Genomic DNA, 21,749 nt, shown 5'->3' with positions numbered 1-21,749 from the left:
GCAAGGTTAACTCCCCTTTCTCTGCTTTGCCCGCCCAGAGAATTTGGCTTTCCCATGAGGAAGAGAGAGATATCATGGCTTGCAAACAAGCGAAGCATGGCAGTTGGTCAACGCCACACCCCCACCCTCCCCCTTGCCCCCCCCCCCCCCCCTCTCCTCCTCAATAGCATTTAAAGCTACAGACACAGAAATGGCACATCCTAAGTAAAGCTCATTGTGGGACTGGCTCTAGTGGCTGTAATTCTGCACCAAGGCTGAATTTCGGGAAAGAGACTTCAGATACAGTATTAGGGGACCACTAAGGCCTATATAAAAGAGACTTCAGATACAGTATTAGGGGACCACTAAGGTCTATATAAAAGAGACTTCAGATACAGTATTAGGGGACCACTAAGGCCTATATAAAAGAGACTTCAGATACAGTATTAGGGGACCACTAAGGTCTATATAAAGAGACTTCAGATACAGTATTAGGGGACCACTAAGGTCTATATAAAAGAGACTTCAGATACAGTATTAGGGGACCACTAAGGTCTATATAAAGAGACTTCAGATACAGTATTAGGGGACCACTAAGGTCTATATAAAAGAGACTTCAGATACAGTATTAGGGGACCACTAAGGTCTATATAAAAGCATCCAAAAGCAGCATGTCATAGGACCTTTAAAGATCCATAGGTTTACCATATAAATTACAGGTATAAACACATATAATGTACATGTGAGGTACAAAATGATAATCAGCATGTGTTTCTCAACATTTTTATTAATGTGTAACATGGTCAAGCTTTACTTCAGTGTACATACATTACTGATATATGTAACAGAACTTTAACATTGTTGGAGGATTAGGTTTTATTGTTGTAACGGAAAGTCTGGAAAGTGGAAAATAGTAAGCATAGCTTGCTAACGTTAGTACTGATTACCACCAGACTTCATGCTTCCTAGGGAACACTTAGGTAGAGAGCCACTGTCCCTGCAGAAATATAATAAAAATGGAATATCAGTTACAATTTTGACCGATTGAGTGCACAAGTCTAAAGAAACACAGAAGATATAGTTACTGATTTTTGAGCGAAAACTAATTTTAATTTTAGCTTGACTTTAAAAACAAACTGACAATCAATTTAGGAATGACAGCAGGTTCCATACTCAAGTTACGTTAACTTTTAGTTCTTTTGTATTTTGAATTGTGCTTGTGTGCATACATGAGTATCCTCTGAGCTGTTTTTGATGTGTGATGTTATTGGTGTAAGAGATGCTCCAAAACATTAGTGTTAGCAAGTGGGTGTACTCCTTCTAACTGTTATCATCTAGCACTCTGCAGATCCATTAATAGAATACATATTTTGGGCCTAACTAAATATGATATACCATATCTGATTTCTCACATAGCTCAGCCTACACAGGACATTATAAAAGGAGGCTTTTATTAACACACTGCCATTAAGTAAGCAGTGAACACGCAGCCAGCAGCTATTAACTTTGTCTGGCTCGATTCATGAGCAAGTCCTCCCTTAAACGTCTCCTCTAAATGTCTCTGTCCTCAGAGAGGCCACCAATCCTACATCCATCTGTGGATACGCTGCCTCAGCACAGACACGCAAACACACACGCATCCATCTTTCAACATGCTGCATCAGCATGGAGACATGACACAACATCAGAGCCAAAATACATACAAGGGCATTCAGGAATAGACTCTCACCACATGCAATCGTCTCTCCTTCACCTTTTGGCACCCTTCATCACCTTCAATCATCCACTTACCAAAAAAATAATTGTGCCTCAAACTACCACTCTCTACGTGCAAACTTCTCGCCAAATATGACAGTTGTTGAGCATTTCGTATCTGTTTCTGTACGAGGCTGGATGGCCCTGGACGTTTAGGCAGTCTGAAGCTAATATCAGCATCTCTGCATGCTGAGTCGTGATGTCCCATTGCTATTGCTGCTCCTGCTGCTACTGCTGTTGTGAACAGAATATCTAATCAGTTATGGCCTGAACCATTCCAGTTATTCTGTCTCGCCCCCCTCCCCACCTCACCAATCTAACTCCCCATCTCTCTCCAACTACACCGATCACCCCTTATTTTTTTATAGCACACCATTTGTAATTCTTTGAGAGTGATGCGGTAAAACAAACATTTAAATTAGACTGCAGACAAGTAAGGTGTATGGGGGTGGAGGGAGAAGTAAATGGAGAGTGGGGGCGACGGAGCATTAATTCACTCCAGGACAGCGAGTCGTCTGCCAACTTGTTCGCCCTCCTTCGTCTTACAGCAGCGCCGTAAGTCTGTCCACCCCCGTCTTGCCTTTCCTCCGTCTCCTCTTCCCCTCTATCTGTCACTGACCCTCTGCTCTTCATCTGATCTCAGGAGTACAGGCGCTATGCAGTCACACTTCTGAAGCGTAATCCTTCACTTTCAAACCTAAACACAGAAACACACACATCGACACAAACAGCAAACAAACTGTTACTCTCTACTGCTGTCACCCACACACATGATGACACACGGTGACACACACACACACACACACACACACACACACATATACACACACACACACACACACACACACACACACACACACACACACACTGATCTCAGTAAAGCAGAGAGAGTCCTGTGAAATCATGAGCATTCACCTCAGGTAGGTAATCACGTTAGAGTGGCTTCGGTGCCTGGTTAATGGTATTGCAGGCAGGTATTTGGAGGCGGGGCAAGTTGCTCACTGCTGTCTTATTGGGCATTTTAAATTGATAATTTTTGCGTGAGCCATTACAAAAAGCCATTTCACTCAGGCTCTCAAATCATGACGTAATACAATAGAGAAATTAAAATGGAGAGATTTTGGTTGATCAAAATGAAACAAAAGGGCAGAAGTGTCATTATTTTGGATGGAAGTCGGTATGGGCAGACATGGTCTCGCTTTGCCAGACCATCCTCCACAGGATGGTCTGCAAAGGAGGGTCTGGCTAGTCCACACAGCATTCCGGAATGGGGGAAAACCGTGCTCTGGTTTATTATGGTTTATTGGCATGTCTTTAAACCAATCACAAGCTTGGATCTTCTGCAAAATAGCCTCGGGAAGGAACTTGTTTTGGTGAAACGTTCAAAAGTTGTTTTAGTCGTGCGAGAAAAAAAAAATTGGACAGATAGACTAGCTAGCTGTCTGGATTTACCCTTCAGAGATCTGAGGAGCAGTTAACCATAGTCCTCAGAAATCCACCGGAGATTAAAATTCCAACACAAAGAAAGCAGAAGGAAACGGACATCAGCGAAAAGACATGCATCCGGCGGAATTTCCTGCGGCACCGGAGCAATCCCGGAAGTGGAACGTCGTGGATATAGACTAGGGCAGGCATGGTAGTGCAGTGGTCAGCACGTGTCTTTACAGTGTTGGAATCCAGAACCGACTGTGAACCGGTGTGGAGAACTGTGTGGAGTTTGCATGTTGCCTACAGTCCAGATACATGCAGGTTAGGTTCAATGGCCTGTAGGTAGGATTGTGAATGTGAATTCCTGTATGTTTATATATGGTAACCTTGTGGAAACATGGCTCTAGAGATGACAATGCATGTCTGTCAGTTGGTCATTCACCATTGTGGTCCAGACTGAAATAACATTTTATACATATACACATTTATGGTTCCAAGAGGATGAATCCTTCTGACTTTTGTGATCCCCTGATTTATAATCTAGTGCCACCATGGGGATTGACACAACTGGATGGTTTGAGTACCTTCGATGATCCCTTAACTTTTCATGTAGCACCATCATCATGTCCAAAATGTTGGTTCCTGTCTAAATACCTGCAAAACTAATGACATTCCTATCGACTTCAGCTGTACTTTGTGTTGGCATGCTAACACACAAAATTAAGATGGTGAACATGGTCAACACTGTACCTGCCAAACAACCGTATATTAGCATAGTGACTTTAGCATTTAGCTCAAAGCATATACAGATATAATAGAGCCTCTAGCGTGGCTGTAGACTCCTACAGTAGTCACACAGTGTATAGTTATGTTCAGGGGACTCAATGCACTTGGTTTGGATTAGGGAATGATTGGGATCAAAAGTGATTTGAAGCACGGGACACGACATTTTTTACTTTATTGTCATGCATTATCATGTAACCAAAACAACGATCTTAACAATCTCAAACGAACTTAATCCTGACTTTAACTGGAGCGCTTTTGTTTCCTAAACTCAGTCTAGGTGGAGTCATGGGTCTCTGAACCAGTATCAAAGCAATAGGTATAGACATTTTTTTAGAATGTCTGACTTACACACCTACAGCTCATCATCATAATGAAAAATATGCTCGCAGATATAGAATTTGTTAGCAGGCAAGTCCAGCTTGATTAATGCAACTAAAAACATTTTAATATTTACTCCAGACGCATACATATTTTAGATTATGAACAGAATTTGATTTACATTTGTAATTTGCAAACATTTCTTTCTGTCAAACAACCTCTGTTCCCAAGGGAGTGCAGTAAACAAGGCTCAACTGAGTCTGTCATTACCATGTTTGTTGTTTTATTTTTTTTACCCCTGCAGTTATAAACATGCATTTATGAATTTACTCATTGCCCCCATCACTCACTCCTTTAATTAGAAAATAATCAGAGTTGGATGAGAGGTTCATTAAATCTCATCCTTGAGAGCCATCAGCCACAAACACATGAGTGGGATATTTATCATGCTTGTGAAAAGAACTCTGTTTTCTCGCAATCAACAAGTGATGACGCCAAAGAAAGAACGGGTTTTAATGGAAGGTAGCAATAAATTGCGAGAGTGCGAGGGAAGTACAGAAAGCGAGGGAACGGGGGAAGGAAGGGGAGAAACAAAGAGAGAGAGATCATTAGAGAAGTGCTAATTAACAGAAACCACACTGTTTAGCAGCACTTTGTCTCTATGCAATATTGATCCTTCATGACCAATATGGAGCGGATGTTTTTTGCTGCTTTCAGCATGCTCTTTCCCTCTTTCTTTCTACACAAGTTTACACATAAACTGTGAAACACCATCTTACAGCAACCTGTAAAATCCACTTATGTCTTTTGTTTGTTTTGTTAGCCCTGAACATGCAGATCATGCAAATCTGCAGCAAAAACAAAAATAGGTGTGATATGAATGACCCAAGAAGCCAATTTGATCGCGGAAATGCCATGCATCTGTAATTGCATCATCATGACATTAAATATGAAGCAAGGAATGTGTCTGTGTCAGTGACAGACAGACAGGAGGGGGGTGTCAACAAGCAGATTAAAGCCAGAGAGGAAAAGAGACTGTGCAGCAATGAAATGAAGCGAAAGAGTGATGGATGGGTGCGTAGACATCAAATGGTGTAGCGTGGACAGTGATGGACAGATGGAGAGGAAAAAAAGATGTGAGAGATGTGATAGATGATGCATGGATGGAGAGAAAGTAATAACAGAGGAGGAGAGCGTGGAAGTGAGCAGCAGTCGTGTCAGTTGTCAGTTCGACGCGCACAAGATTGAAGAATGTCTGTAATATCCCTTTATTGTTATAGTACATGTCGCAGGGCTTGCTGTTGGACATTGTCATTCTTCAAGAGGCTTTAACTGGATTACAGCAGTATCAGGCTCAGCCATCAGAGAGAGATACAGCAGCTGTGTTGTGTTGGGTCTGCCGACAGCACTCTGTCTGTCACCGTGCAGGCTCTCACTGCAGCTTTCCTGCAGTCTAGACTGGACTACATGTCACAAAATATCTGATCCTAATGACACAGAGATTACCGTCAGATCCTTTGTCTTCATGCAAAACAAATGATTTCAGCTTCAGTGTAATCTCAATTCAATTTTTGGCCAAATTTGTGTGCATTTGTATCTGACCTTTTATCTTTTTTTAATTCGATTTTGGCTCCGGATACACAACACTGCTTTTGTGACAGCATACAATACGTGGCATCTCTGACAACAGATGAGTCCATTGTTAGAGAGGCGTAGGATAGGTGATCACCCCGCTCTTTGCTGAGGTGGTACAAGCCGACTTTGATCAATGTGGATCGATGTGGATGAGTATGCAGCCGAAAGGTGCTACGTGGTGATGGCCCTCTGCTCTTGTCGTGTGTGTGTGTGTGTGTGTGTGTGTGTGTGTGTGTGTGTGGGAATTAAGAAACACTGTGTCATGCTTTTCATATCGCACCAACAAGACATATCCTCAACCTATAAATGACTCTGTCTCGGTCTATTCGGTCTGTCTGTCTCTCTGTCTCTCACATTCCCTCTCTTGTGCATCTTTATGGGAAAACGGCACACTGAATGGTCCTCTGCAGTGGTGACGCCAAAGTCTTGAGACAAAAAAGAAGCTATTTAACTGTGCTTAATTTGGGCTGAGGATTCTTGGATAGGAAATTTATAACTTCTGCATGAAAAAAAATCTATAAATTAAAAGACCTTACATCAAATTCTGAAATGAATCTGTTATTTTGTCTATTGTTTTTTTTGTTTTTTTTTAAATCAGACTTTGTTTTTTTTTCAGCCCTGCAGTTGTTGATGGTACAAGGATTATGTGCTGTAGCTTTGTATTACTATCTTTTGTCTTCTCATTATCTATTTGTTATTAGATTTGACATTTTGTCTTTGAAAAGAGAAGCTGTGCACTGGCTATGGAGAACAATTCTGGCCATTCGCCGCGTGTGTGTGTGAGTGTGTGTGTGTGTGTGTGTTTGTGTGTGTGTGTGTGTGTCTGCCTGCGGGGTTGGGGTATCATCATTTTATGGAGTGAATGCTAATCCTCTCTTATCTGTTTTAACCTCGAGGCAATGACACTAGCTGCTGATGCCAGTACAGTGACATCCTTCGTTGGAGTAGAATAGGAGTGTGTGTGTTTGTGTGTGTGTGTGTGTGTGTGTGTGTGTGTGTGTGTGTGTGTGTGTGGGTGTGTGTGTGTGTGTGTGTGTGTGTGTGTGTGTGTGTGTGTGTGTGTGTGTGCTGACATGTAGCACATGTGAGAAAAGATGCTTCTATTCGCGTCTATCAACTTACCCCTCCCGCTTGAGAGCTTCAGGGTGTGGTCTCATAATTATCTGCCACGTCTGTTCCCCATGACTCATCAGAAGTAGAATAGAATAGAACATTCCAGCCATCTGACTCCACTGCATCTGATCCTGATCAGGAGAAAAATATATTGTGTTTTGATACTAAATCCCTCTTGAGTTCAGAACATAAAGCAAGCATATCATGTATTTCTGTGCATTCATATGGTTGTCTTGTTTGTGTCCACTCGTGCAGGTTTTACATACTGAGGGCAGCACGGTGCCTTTTGCTAACAGCGTCTTCTGTTTCCACATTGGAAACTTTCTCTTGAAAAAAAAGACACAAAAACGTTTTAGTTTATGTCGTCCATCTCTAGATGAACACTTAATGACAATGGCTGTGAAGCAATCTAAGGAGAGCGTGCAGGGGAAGATCGAGATATGAAAAGAGGAGGGAGGTTTGGATGTAAAAAATGAAAGAGGCCTATTCCCAGCAGCTAGTGAGGCCAATATATCTGCAGGATGAGCGTTACAAAGATGGGCGGAAAATAATTAGGCCTAAAAGCTGTTGAATCCTGTGTGCCTGTTCACCAGTCTTCCATTAAGACTGTTTTAATGGGTTTGCTCTCTGCCTGCCTCCTTGACACAGTGAATGGGAGATAAACCTGAATTAGACTAAACTTTGGAGATTGTGAACAGACAATGCTTAGGCTGGGAGTGAAGTAAAGATGAAGGCAGAAAGAAAAAGATGAACAGATAGAGTATGGAGGAAGAGGGTTAATTGAAAGAGAAATAGAGAAGAAGGGCCAGATCTCAGGGGCTGTGGCTTTCTCTACATCACTCTGTGTGTGTGTGTGTGTGTGTGTGTGTGTGTGTGTGCGTGCGTGTGAGGGGAGATAGTGTTGTAGGCTTAATAAGAACACAGCTAATTAGAGACTTTGCCTTGCACAATTCTACAATGATGTTCCCACAGGAGCCAGGACAACACTTGCCACCAAGACTGCACCCTCCAGAGAGAGATACACACACACATTGTACAGCTTTTTTCATTTAAATCCTCCATTTCGAACAGATTTTAAAAGCAACCGAAAAATGGAAAAATTCTAGGCTATATGACTGCAGCCGGGTCAGTGAAAGGAGCATAGTGAGCAAAGATGAAAAGGAGGCTCTGCTGCTGATTCAGTGACTTTGACATTATATTTAATCCCTTTACCACCAACTTTTTTTCTTAAAAAATACTAATTGTTATGCCCTCGGCCAGCGCCCGCCCTATGGGACTAACCCTTTCTGGTGTTTTCCATAAAGTAGTATGTGTAGTCCCCTGTGTGAGATTGGTCCAGATACTGAGATGTCGCTCATCTCACTTCCTGGATTCTATCCTGTCCTTTTGGACAGTGAAGTGGCGTGCACGTTAGATAGTTAAGGTTTTATTAATTTTTTCTTTAATTTAGTCAAACTCTGAGTTAGGAGTCTTCTTTTGGTTGTATTCAATTTCCTTTGTAGTTAACCTCCTTTGTTTGTTATTTGTAATGTTACATACAGACGTTCCAATAGTGCAATAAATAACTTTTACAAAATCCATCTAGTTTTATGTTGCTTCTCTTTCGCCTAGAGCGCTGGATCGTAACATTACTGCTTACTTTACTGCTGACCATGGGGGAGGTTCACTCTCAAACTAGTAAGCAACAGTCCTCAAAGGGTTCAGGGCTGCCCCACTATGAAATATGTAAGTGCTGGAGACTGAAATGATGAGCCTTTATGCACAACTTTGGAAATCTGGAATTCTGCAAACTTTACTTATGGGAATAACCCAATAGTGTTATGTCATTAAAACAGCAACGATGTGGGGCGGCCTCTAGCTCACCCAGTAAGAGCGTTCGCCCCATGTTGGCTGAATCCTGCAGCCTTTGCTGCGTGTCATCCCCCATCTCTCTCCCCCTTTCACATCTATCCACTACAATAAAGGGAAAAGCCCCAAAAAATAATCTTTAAAAAAAACAAAAAAAAAAAACAGCAACGCTGTTCAGCAAAACAAAGAGGCATCCACAGATATCTGTCTGGCCTTCCTGAGTACCGCACTGTCAAATAAACCTGTTTGAGTCGTGACTCGAGACTCAAGACTCGAGACTCGAGACTCGAGTCTGAGTCTCAGACTCAGAGTCTCAGACTCGAGTCCCCAGCTCTTGCATTTAAGTCGCACAAACAGCTGACTTCAGACTTGACTCGGACTCAACCCAAAAGACTTCAGACTCGAGCTTCGAGACTCGTCAACATGTTTTCATGCAATTATTGCTTTTTAAATCTAAATGTATTCATGTATTTCTATTTCCTTTTATTGGTGCATATACGTTGGGGAAACGTATGACAAGCTGCATGTCCCCTGCCCTTTGTCATAATGTGCAACGTTCAAAAACTTGGTAAACAGTGGCAGTAAGCGAGCAGCTACATGCAAGGTGTGTGGCACCAAGATAAATGATGCCGGATCAACAACGTCGAACTTCATCAGACATCTCAAAACGCACCCAAATAGGTCAGTCACTCACACGCTAATGTGAAAGAGACGTTATATTTAGCATATATCGTCACAGGAAACAAACCATCGCAAAGTGTTGTGCTAATGCTGGGAACAGGCACATTGTATCTTTATAGTTAGTAGTTGCTGAGGCTCAGACATCCATGGCGCACAGGAGGCGGGACGCACGGATCCATCTCCCCAGGAACAAACGCTGTGCCGGGTGGGCAAACTCATGTGATGCGTAATTGATCCCGTGGATGATTTGTATGCTGTTAAGTGAACAAGGTGTACCTGGTCCACCAAACACTGGGCTGTTTTGACTGTCTTAATTCTGCACATATTTCTGTTGCTGTAGTCTAATTTTATTTTATTTATATTTATATATATATTTATTTCATTATTTCATCCATGCGTGGCGCAGCGGATCCATGCGCACTGTCACCTGCCGTGGAGACGCTGGCCTCACTAACCTCTCCTCCTCTGAGTCGGATCTCCCTCGCGCTGGACTCATTTTTACTGAGCGTGCTAACACTTAGAAAATAAATGGCATTACATCAGTGAGTTCAAGCTGCTTTTTGTGCGTAATTTGGACTGACACTGAGATGCATGTTGTTCTGTAACTGGTGTGGCGCTGCCACTATTTTCTTGATTTCCACTTCGACATTAGACATTTTTTTGAGTGAAAGAGACATTACATTTAGCATATATCACCACAGGTAACAAGCTAACCATCGCAGTGTTGTGCTAATGCTGGGAACAGGCACATTGTATCTTTATAGTTGTATCAATATGATGTGACAGACTTAGGTTACTATTTCACCAGGTCCGAGGGCTAGATGGATGTGTTAAGTAGACCCCATAAAGTTATCCTACAACTGATTTTAATACTGTACTGTATGGATGGTAGATACAAGACATGTTTTGAATTCATAAGATTTAACAATACAGTGTTAGGGACAGATCAGATGGCCAGAGACTTGAGACTTGACTTGGACTCGTGGCAAAAGACTTGAGACTTGACTTGAACTTGCCCTTCAAAGACTTGAGACTTGACTTGGACTCAAGCTCAAAGACTTGAGACTCGACTTGTACTTCCAAAAAATGACTTGTGAACATCTCTGCTACAATACAATCTAAAATGATAACAGCGCCACACACAAACCTCTTGCAAAATTAGCTACTACTAGTCCAAGCCATCTTAGCTGCCAAAAGCTTTATAACTTACCATTTCATAGGCAACAACAACTCCACAAGTCAACTCAAGTGACTGAGTGAGCAGAGAGACAGTCCGAGAAAGGTTATAGGAACTTCCCGACCCGCAGAATCAGAGCCGGAAACATTGCAAGCTCACAGACCACTCGAGAACTCACGAGCCCTCGACGACCCACGAGTTCTCGATGACTCACGAGTCCTCGACGACCCGCGAGCTCCCGTGCGAGTCAGTCAGTCGTGCGAATCAGCCGGCTGCGTTTTCATGAGTGGATCAGTAGCAGACGAGCGAGTGAAGTCTCTCCTCGAGTCAGGGTAAAGCAAATCCACAACAAAAGCCATTCTTTCACTTCTGAAATAACATACAATGTGTTCTGCACGTAGCCTAGCTAGGCCTACTGTAGGTTTGGTGTATAAATGTAGTATATTAAAATGCAATTAGGTCAAGCAGACAGTCCGAAACATTGCAAAGCTCGCCTCGGCTCGCCTCGCAGACCATGGACTCGAGTTCTCGATGACTCGTGAGCCCCAGACGACCCGCGAGCTCTCGCGTGAGTCAGTCAGTCGCGCGAATCAGCCATTTGCGCGAATTAGCCGGCTACGTTGTCATGAGTGGATCTGTAGCAGACGAGCGAGTGAACTTCATTTGAGTCAGGGTAAAGCAAATCCACAACAAAAGCCATTCTTTCACTTCTGAAATAACATACAATGTTCTGCACGTAGCCTAGATAGGCCTACTGTAGGTTTGGTGTATAAATGTAGTATATTAAAATGCAATTAGGTCAAGCAGACAGTCCGAAACATTGCAAGCTCGCCTCGGCTCGCCTATAGATCAATACTGACTCAAGTGACTCAAGTGACTCGCACAACCCGTATCAGTTTAGTAAGTGACTCAGAATAATCCGAATCCTTAAAAGGAATCGAGTTTGCCAGGCCTACTGTCAAATAGATCATTGAGCTGCTTTTGTGGCCTGCCAATCACCTCCCCTGCTATTTTAACAATTTTGGAAAGCTTTTTTTTCTGGGAGTAAACACACATGTTACCGCGCACTTGTTTGCCTTATGATAGCAAGGTGACTTCCAAATACATGTATGTTGATTTGGTACAACAGTACTGTTTTGCTACAATCAGGGAGCAAAAACCCCAGTTTATTAAACTACGTACCAAAATTTGATCCTCACTTTACTGGCCACAGAAATGTCTCTATCCAGGTTATGCTCTTTATTTCACAAAGTGCTGTCTCATTCCTCAGGTGTTTGGAGCTTTAAACTGCATTCATGTAATGTTGAATGGAAAAAAAACAGGAAAGCCTCCCATTATTCCACATTGGGAGGGTGAGTAAGATAGGTAAGTATCTTGCATTATCCTGCATTATCCTGCATTATAGATGGTCACCCCCACTGTTGGCCACTTAAATAGCCTCAAAGTTAACTAAATAATTAGCTAATTTTTATGGTGTTGCATATTTGGAGTGCTTAGTTTGCTCATTGAAACTGGACCTGTATGCATCCATCCATTATCTACACCTGTTTATCATTTGCACGCTGGCTGGGGCAAAAACCAAGATAAGAAAAATGTTGGACCCTGGACAGGGTGCCAGTCTATCACAGGGTTAACATCAGTGTTGGGGAAGTTACTTTTAAAAGTAGTGTTTGCTCGTTACTCGTTACTTCTTAAAAAAGTAATCCGTTACTTTACTTAGTTACCCCCTATGGAAAGTAACTTTTTACTTTACTTGTTACTTTTACGTTACTTTTAAAAGCAGGGGTCTCTGGCAGAGTCTGAAGTTAATTATACAAAAACTATCTTTGACCATATAAGCCAATCTCTGGTTTATCAGTGAAGTGTCTGAACTCCACTGCAGACTGGATTCTCTACTCACAGAGTGACGGCTGATTCATTATGAACGAGTCCAGCGCGGGTTGAATGCACATCAGCAGGTCATCGGCGTTACACGGTGTTAGTGTATACTATGTAATGTTTGTATGGACTTGTACCGTCGCGCCGCCACGATGGTCCGTGCATTGTCGTAGACACATGCAGCCTCTTTTCTGGAAATCCTTGCGTGTCCGTGCAACCGACACAAGTCCACAGCGGTCTGCTGCGTGCACGTATGAGGCCATCTCCACCGCATCCATCTGTGAGGTTGTCAGCTTTGTGTCTGCCTGACTCAGAGCGCCGTCTAGCAAAAAGCCACGAAGCTCTCAAAAGTTAGCTTTGGCTGCTTCTCGCTTGCCATGATTACTCTGCTACCAGCCTCTGTCACGTCCCGTGTGGAGCTTGTGAGCGCGCAGCTGAGAAGGCAGTGTCGCTGTCAAATCTGTCCCTGGGAAAAGTAACGTTGCGCCGAATTGAAAAAGGAACTACGTTTCGTTACCAAATTTTCAGTAGTAGCGCGTTACACTACTTTTTACCCGAAAAAGTAGTTACGTTACTGTAACGCGTTAACCCTAACACCCAACATTGGTTAACATATAATGACTCACACACACACCCACAAGAAATTTTGGAAATAGAGAGACCTCACATCTTGGCTGGGGTTAGGTTTGAAGCCAGGCATCTTTGTTGGGAGAAGAGCTGAAACAATATATCAATGAATCGATCGGCAGAATTGACATTTTTGGGCTCTTGGAACTTGTGATGGGCACATAAATGATAAATGAATTTATTTAAAAACTAATTAATCAATCAAAAGATATATCAATCAGTCAATGGGAGGCAGCTATTCTAACCAGTAAGCAACGGTCTCAGCCACAAGAGTTATGTTGCTATTAAACTAGCAATGACATATTAAAGTGCCCATATTATGAAAAAATCACTTTTTCTGGGATTTGGGGTGTTATGTTGTGTCTCTGGTGCTTCCACACACATACAAACTTTGAAAAAAATCCACCCATGCTGTTTAGAGTGAGATACAGTTTCTGAATGTGTCCTGCCTTCAGTCTCTGGGTGAGCTGTTCAAAATCGGCACGGCTTGTGACGTCACAAGCCGAAACAATCAGGCTAACAGCAACCATTAGCTCGTAGCGTTAGCATGCTAACGCTAGCATGCTAACGCTAGCATGCTACCTCGTTCTCAGTAGCAAAGCACTGCTACAACACACACAAGTTCACCATAATCTACAAAAGAACTACTTACATGTGCGCCCTCATTTAGAAGTCTCCCAGCTAATCCTGCCTTGTAACTGACCGAAGTTGTAGAAACAGCCTTTCTTTTACTGTCTATGGAGCTAGCTAGCTGACATGATCTACATCTGAGCTACTGGGCATGTTCAGTGCAATCAAAGATAGTACAGAAGAAGAAAAGAGGTCTCACTCTGTAGCTAAAACAGAGACCAGGTGAAAAGAGGATCTGCAGCAGTGAGAGAGAGCACTGCAGTACAACACAAATATGGTGTTTTTTGAAAATTAAACCATGTAAACCTATTCTGGTACAACCTTAAAATACAATTATGAACCTGAAAATGAGCATAATATGGCTGCTTTAAGAAAGATTCCAAAAACATCTTGGGGAGCTATTACTGATTTTATTTCTTAAAAGAATTGACAACAGTGTGGAGCATGCAGCCTCTTAATCGAAATTCAACCAAATTTAAATAATAAAATGGCCCGTAATTGATGTGATGTGTTACAGGTCATAAATAACACACCTGTTTATTATCTACCACATCACTGAGCAGGGGAAATACTGATGACCATTTGTAAACATGAATCAAACAGCTAAATATTAGTGTAACATGGACCACTTGAACTAGACATTTCAGCCATGTCTAATAGTGGATATCAAACGAGGAACAGTGCAGCTGGCAGTGGCAGAGTGCTGTCTTTTAGCCATGACGGCTAATGATTTTGCCCCATCATTAGCTTCCTGTGCTAACGATTTTGTACTCACACCCACCCAAAACATGCTAACACACTGCCAGGCTAAGTAGTGCTTTTGGGGGCTGTAATTGGTGTTTTGGCTAATTGAGCACTACGGCTAAAAGCTTTCTGTGGACTTGGCGTCATTTGTGACGTAAAGGAGCTTCACTTTCTGAGCCGTGTTTTTCTGTGAAATCAGCAGCTGTTTTATTATAGTCGTAGTGTCTACGTGCTGTGTTGTGTCGTTTCCGTCTATCACTGCCTGTGTTTCTCCTGTCCGCGTATCTATCTTTGTCTTTGTCTCAAAGGCTTATCCCTCTGCCCAGTTAAATTAGGTTTTAAGGTCATTAACTGATCCAGGCTATTATACTAATGCACTGGGGGGTGTTCCAGATTTGATAAATGATTGGAAAGAGATAATGAGACTTATATAGACATCTGGTATTAGCAGTGGCAAATGGTAAGATGAAGAAAGAGAAAGAAAATGTTTTTCCCCGTTGTCTTCAAAGAAAAGAAGAAAAAAAACATGTTTTTCATCTGATTTACTTCCTTACATGTGGCATAATGACCCAGTGGTTTCCATGTGTGTATTACTTAATAAATGTGCTGTATTAAAGTGTGTGTGTGTGTGTGTGTGTGTGTGTGTGTGTGTGTGTGTGTGTGTGTGTGTGTGTGTGTGTGTGTGTGTGTGTGTGTGTGTGTGTGTGTGAGTAAGTGAGTTATTGGCCAGTCTGGCAGCATTCTCAGTCCTCAGACAGGCCGTTCTTTGTGCTGTATCTGATGTCATAATTTGTCTGATGTGTGCTTGCCAACAGGAACCCTTGGTCAAACAAGCACAGGCTCGTGTGTGTGTGTGTGTGTGTGTGTGTGTGTGTGCGCGCGCGTTTGTGCTTGTGCTTGTGTATTCTCATCACGGCCTTGATCCAGACGGCGTTTTCTTGATTGATGGTTGTCTTTGGGAGCAGGAGGGAGAGGCGGTGCCACTGGGAGAGAATTATTATTGCACAGAGTTTGGGACGGTGACTATCCAGACTTGAGCTCTACAGTTGTCATACTGGTCACGGTATTCAGTAGTCTGAGGAGAGCTCAGACGCAGCGTGTGCAGAGAGAGAGTGAGAATGCAGAAAATATCAGAGGCTTTTGGATTATGCGTTGTTAATATCTGCTAGTAAAGACACTGCTGAAATCAGTCAGACAAACTGCTTTGATTAATATTAATCTGCCTCTTTCTGTTTTCGTACCTGTCTTTGACTGTCTACCTTCTTCTTCTTCTGGTCTTGTTTTTGTCTCTGTTGTTAATCCGTGAGTGGAATTCTGCCACAGGTTTTATTCCCTGGGATTCAACAGCAGACACATCCTTCAGAAAGAAATAAGACTGCCGGTTTTAGGCACACACACACACACACACACACACACACACACACACACAGAGAGAGAGAGAGAGAGAGAGAGATAGTCAGTGACTTCATAAACATGTCATCTAAAGTGCCTTGACCCTTACTTTTGGCTGTTTGGCAGATATGGGTATAGGTGTCATATACTTATTATTAACAGGACTTCCTAAACATTCACTGTCCTTTAATTGTAACCCCTCATTTCAATGACTTGGCTCAAACAGATGAAAATAAGCCATGTGAGAAAAGAGGGTTAAGGAGCATGATAAAACGGGTAGAGGAGCAGCTTTAAAAAAAAATGGCCTGCTCGGAAGGTGGAAATTCAAGGGTTAAGAAAGTAAGTCCAATTTCAGTTCAATTCAATTTTATTTATAGTATCAAATCAAATCAAGAGTTATCTCAAGACACTTATAGACAGATAGAGTAGATCTAGACCACACTCTATAATTTACAAAGACCCAACAATTCTAGTAATTCCCCCAAGAGCAAGCATTTAGTGCAACAGTAGCGAGGAAAAACTCCCTTTTAGGAAGAAACTTCGGCAGACCCAGGCTCTTGGTAGGCAGTGTCTGACGGTGCCGGTTGGGGGTGTGATGAACAGTGGCAATAATAGTCACAATAAAGATAATGGAACAGTGACTAGAAATAGTAGTTGTAGTAGTTCATGGCATAGCAGGGCACTGCAGGGCATTACAGGGTGTAGCAGGGCACAGCAGAACATAGCAGGGTGTAGGAGGACGTAGCAGGGCGTAGCAGGACGTAGTCCAGTGCCTGTTGTCCTGACTTACAGTTGTTTTTGTGGATGGCCTCGTTGATGTAACCTTGTCATAAAGGATTATGTGGTGCTGATTAAAACCTTTACATGTTGTTTTCCGAGGTCAGATGTGCGATACCTGAAACTGCGGTGAAAATGCAGCAGTGGTAATTGAAGTAACTCAAGGTTAGGACATATATACATGTGTGTGTGTTTGTGTCTATGCATACTTGCATGTATGTAGGCACCTGGGAATTCATTTAGCTTTATGTTCTCATTTTACTGATTAATAAGCATCAACGACATTCTGCCACCTGAAAAAAAAAGTTTGTTAAATTACCCTAAAAAGAAATAATAGTGAATGTGTGTGTGTGTGTGTGTGTGTGTGTGTGTGTGTGTGTGTGTGTGTGTGTGTGTGTGTGTGTGTGTGTGTGCGTGTGCCCAGGAGCTTAAACATGGCTGAAAGGTATCTGGTGTAATGAGGCCAAGGTGATTTATAAGTGCAGAAAGCTCCATTCCCCAGCGTGTACATGCAAACATACACTTAAGAGTGGGACTGTGACAGCTGGTTCACTTCATTTTAATGGCTTGCCAATTAAAAGCCACATCCAAAGCCTGAAAAAAAAGCAAATTGGTTCAAGTTTCAGAACCTATATTTGGTGATGAGACTACCATATCACATTGCCTATGGAGGCTGTTTAGCAAAACCTTGCCCGGATGTTTTAAAAGATGTTTTGCAGCTTTGAATGAGGAAAGAATACCATTTGTTTGGTGCAAAGACTTGCTGGGAGAACATACCAGCCCAGACAGGCGACTGAAAGGTAGGATTGGAGGGAAACAGGCAGAGAAAAAAGACAAAGAGGAAGACGGAGCAATCGACAGAGTGCCTGAGAGACAGACGCAGCAGGTAGTCTGTTAGCATATTAGTATCTGAGTGGAGGAGAGCCAGACAGGTGAAGGCGGAACAGAGTCATGAGTGCAGTCTGATAGTATACGCTCTTAGCCAGAGGGAGCACTGCTTTGGATCAGACAGGCTCACCATTAACCTAAACTGACACCGTTTAGACAGTGGGGAACACAGGAGAAAAAAAGGTGCAGGGAAGAAGCCAGGACATTAGCATCGCAGGTAGTGATTGGTGGGGACGAAAGCTCATGCACGATTGAATTGTTCAGACAACAACAACACAACAATAGATAATAATAATAATAATAATAATAATAATAATAATAATACAAGTTAATAATATTTCCTATTTGCCGAGTACATACAGTATTTACCCTCATACGAGAAATGCATCCTCTACATTTAACCCATCCTGACTAGTTAGGAGCAGTGGGCAAGGAACTCTACACTACTTCTTTCAAAAACATATTCATGATGATACACATCAGACAGTTATCCACATCAGATTGCACGGTATTATAAGTGATTCCACCCCATTGTGTTATTCTACAACTGCAACTAATTAAGGCAGATAAGCACATGAAAGCCACCGACCTTGCCCTTTATGAAATGAGAGGGCCAAAACCATCAAAACAAAAACATTCCCTGACAAAGCTTTTTCTTCATCCATTATAATGTTGTGTTTCCTTTTATTCAAGTCTAATTTAATTTCCCTCCGGCTTTGCTAAGAGCAGACAATTCCTGTATTCAGTCTGCTGATTCAAATGCTAAGCATTCATTCATTCATTCATCAACCACAGAGTATTCTTCAGTTTAATGCATATCAGGGTTTCGTAAGAGAAGGCCAAATGTTTTTCAGACGATGGCGATGACAGTCCCATTAATTTTACAATTTGTCTACAAAGGGCTATTTGTTCAAGTTTGCGTTCTTTATTTATCATATGAACAACAATCCCAGAGAAGCAGTCGCTGGCTATGAAAATCTTAAGTTCCAGGCAAATAAATATCTATGAAAAAAAGGAAACGAACATCACACAATTAAAAACAAACTGAGAATATATTCATAAAATAGTGTAAGTTAATATAATGGATAACGTATAACATCAATAGAATATAAAGTAATATAAATGAATAAACTGAATGTAAACAGGAATGTTGTAAATGTGTTTGCATAATGATAAATACAGGAAGTACAAGCATGTAAAAGGTAGTGACTAATGTTCAAAGTACATTTTATTTTAAACATGTCATTGCTTTAAAATTGAAAATAAGTTTTGCGACTGATCATTATTCCCAACATATTTATATTTAAAAATTGAAAATGACCGCCGTATTCACTTCTTTTGCCTCTATTTTGCTCTCCACCCACTCCTTTGAAACTATCTGGTTGGTAAATACCCCACTATGTTTAACAGCTAGTCGCTGACGGTGTTTGTCTGCTGTTTGGTGCTGAGCAGGTAGTGTATACTTTACTTTATTCTTTATTCAGGACACAAAAAAATGGTTCATAGCACAATACAAAACATAGCAAAAGACAGACAAATAACACATACAATAAGAAATGACTACAACAGTCAGAGTTCCACAATACACAAAAAGAGTATTCAGATATTAGCATATAGACTAAAACGCCAATGGTTCCACAATCTCGAAGTGAACCTAACCCCACTCATTGCAGGGTTCACTAGTGTTGCAATTATGCTGTTGAATGACTCAGTCTGCACATACATCTGTACATGAGATTCCTGAGTACAGCAGGACAGGTGGATACATCAACACTTACAAACATTTGGCTTGCACTGCTCCATCGTGGCATTTTAAGCATCAGCCTCATGCCATCATTATATGGCACATTGAGTTTCTGCATACTGCTTTTTTTATAGTGCCGCCACAAGTAGGCAGTATACATTGGGGTATAGTGGGATAGTGGGAGTTTTTTTGCTGGAAACAGCTGCTTTTTGTGGCCAAAAAGTTGCAGGTTATAAAATAAAAACAATGAGCTAAAAGATGCTAAAAAGCATAATGGAGCTACAGAGGTGATATCTCTCTCTGGTTTGGTCACTATGAGAGATACCTCTTTAAAGGACACATACTGTAGCCATTTCATCTATTATATTTACATAGAAAATATTGAGTAAAGCTGCGTTGAAGTTGACCATTGCCTGAATAAATTGCCTTCAAAGAGTGCCTGGGGAATTTTATGTAAGCTCTGCATTGTCACAGTTAATCGCACACATACACACATAGACACACACAGACACACAGGCTGGAGTTGACATGCTAAAATCGAGTCACCCAGGGGGAATGTGCCTTGAAAATCAAAAGACATTAACCAATTAGCGCTGATCAATAGTCACAGCCACACAGGGATGGGCCAGAATAGGAGCGTTGTTATAATGTGTGCCTCTAGGCCAATCGGCAGGCTGGGAGTACTATTACTCTCAGCTCTCAGCCAATGAAAATGCTGGAAGAACTCGACATTCTGCAGCTCCCCAACACAAAGTATGTTCCCTGCTGTAGCTAGGCAGAACAACGAAATAAAAGGGAGAGATGGAGAGCTAGAGCGAGACAGGCAAAGGAAAGGAGGAATGTGGGTGGAATAGAGGAAGAGTGCAGGGAGAGTGTATGTGTAAGGTTGTGAAAGCATGTGTCATAGGCGGCAATGGACAGCAGGTAATCTCACTGAGATAAGCAGTAGCATGACAGCCAACCTTTAATTCCCCATGAGAGGTGGTACTGTGGGGTTGTCGCAGGGTTGTTCTCTCCATTCCATGGAAATTGATTTATATAAAGGAGAAATAGGAAGAGACGGATGGAGGATGCATTTTGATGGGGGAAGATTGAGGCGAGAGTACAGAGAGTAAAGTCGACAAAGGCAGAGTGAGGGTAGCACTTCTGCTTTGCACATTCTGCACACATAGATGAACATGTACGCATACACAGATCACAGCAGCATCCCTGCACCTCAACTGTTCTGTATTCATGATGAGGAGAACAAATATCAGCATGGGGCTTGGCATGTATATAGGGGATCGAGGCAGGAGGGAATGAAAGGGGGGAGTAAAAGAAAAGAGGAGGAGATCTCTAAAATATTACACCTATCCGGGGAAGTGTTCAGTGGAGCAGGCATTATGAGAGTGTAAATTACATTCCCTCCTTCTTCCCTTGGGCTGCCGGCTGCTGGTTGAATATAATCACCCACAGCGCCGAGCACCCAGACACATACAGCACTGCCTGCCTATAGACACTAGCAGAATATCAGATACATTGCCATGATGTGTTTGTGTTTATAGTCACAGAAGGGTCCAATCATCTATCGATCCAACATCAGTTCTCCAGCCTGTTCTTTTCTGAAATTATGTAAAGTACTGAGTCTTTTGTCTCAATTGGGAGGGGATCAATAGTGTTTCACTGGGCCATGTAAAACATCCAGCATCAAGTTGGACAGCTTCAAGGGTGGTAGGACAGAGGAGAGCGCAAGTCTTTGCTAGTAGAAATCCCCCCAAAAATTCCTCTTTAGAGTTAAAGCAACAGTGCACTTTGTCTTTCCTTTTTCACTTTCCTTTTAATTCCCTTTGTTTTTACTTAACAATTGTCATACAATGAGATGTGTTCTTGACCAGCCTCTTTTCATTGTAACATAATTTTTCTCAAGAAAAAAAAAAAAAAGAACAGTTCACATCGCAGGTAAAGCTGAAAACAATTGATCGATTATTTGACCAACGGGAAAATGAATCCCGACTATTTTGATAATTAATCAGTTTTCAAGCAAAAATGCCAAACATTCTTTAGTTCCAGACTCTTAACTGTGAGGATTTGCTGCATGTCTTTGTCTTATGTCATATTAAAATGAATATCTTTGGGTTTTGGACGGGTGGTTGGACAAAGCAAGCGCTGTAAAGGTGTCACATTGAGCATTAAGAAATTGGGATTGTACAATATGTGATATTTATAAAATGTTATGACATTTTATAGACCAAATGATTAACAGACTAATAGCACCTATAGCACTTATAACATTCTCTCTCTCTCTCTCTCTCTCTCTTATCTTTCGCTCTGTGTATTACAATCTGTTAGCAGAAGCACATAGACAGCTAA

General features: G+C 41.9%; 1 protein-coding gene across 10 annotated transcripts in view; it reads left to right on the top strand.

Annotated features, from left to right (window-relative positions):
- LOC116050821 (muscleblind-like protein 1) overlaps positions 1 to 21,749 on the top strand; it is a 76,142-nt gene that overhangs the window by 33,823 nt on the left and 20,570 nt on the right. The gene's annotated exons all lie outside the window — the stretch shown is intronic.

The sequence above is a fragment of the Sander lucioperca genome, chromosome 5 (assembly GCF_008315115.2).
Source record: "Sander lucioperca isolate FBNREF2018 chromosome 5, SLUC_FBN_1.2, whole genome shotgun sequence".
NCBI classification, from domain to species: domain Eukaryota; kingdom Metazoa; phylum Chordata; class Actinopteri; order Perciformes; family Percidae; genus Sander; species Sander lucioperca.
This window is presented reverse-complemented; position numbering and strand designations above follow the sequence as displayed.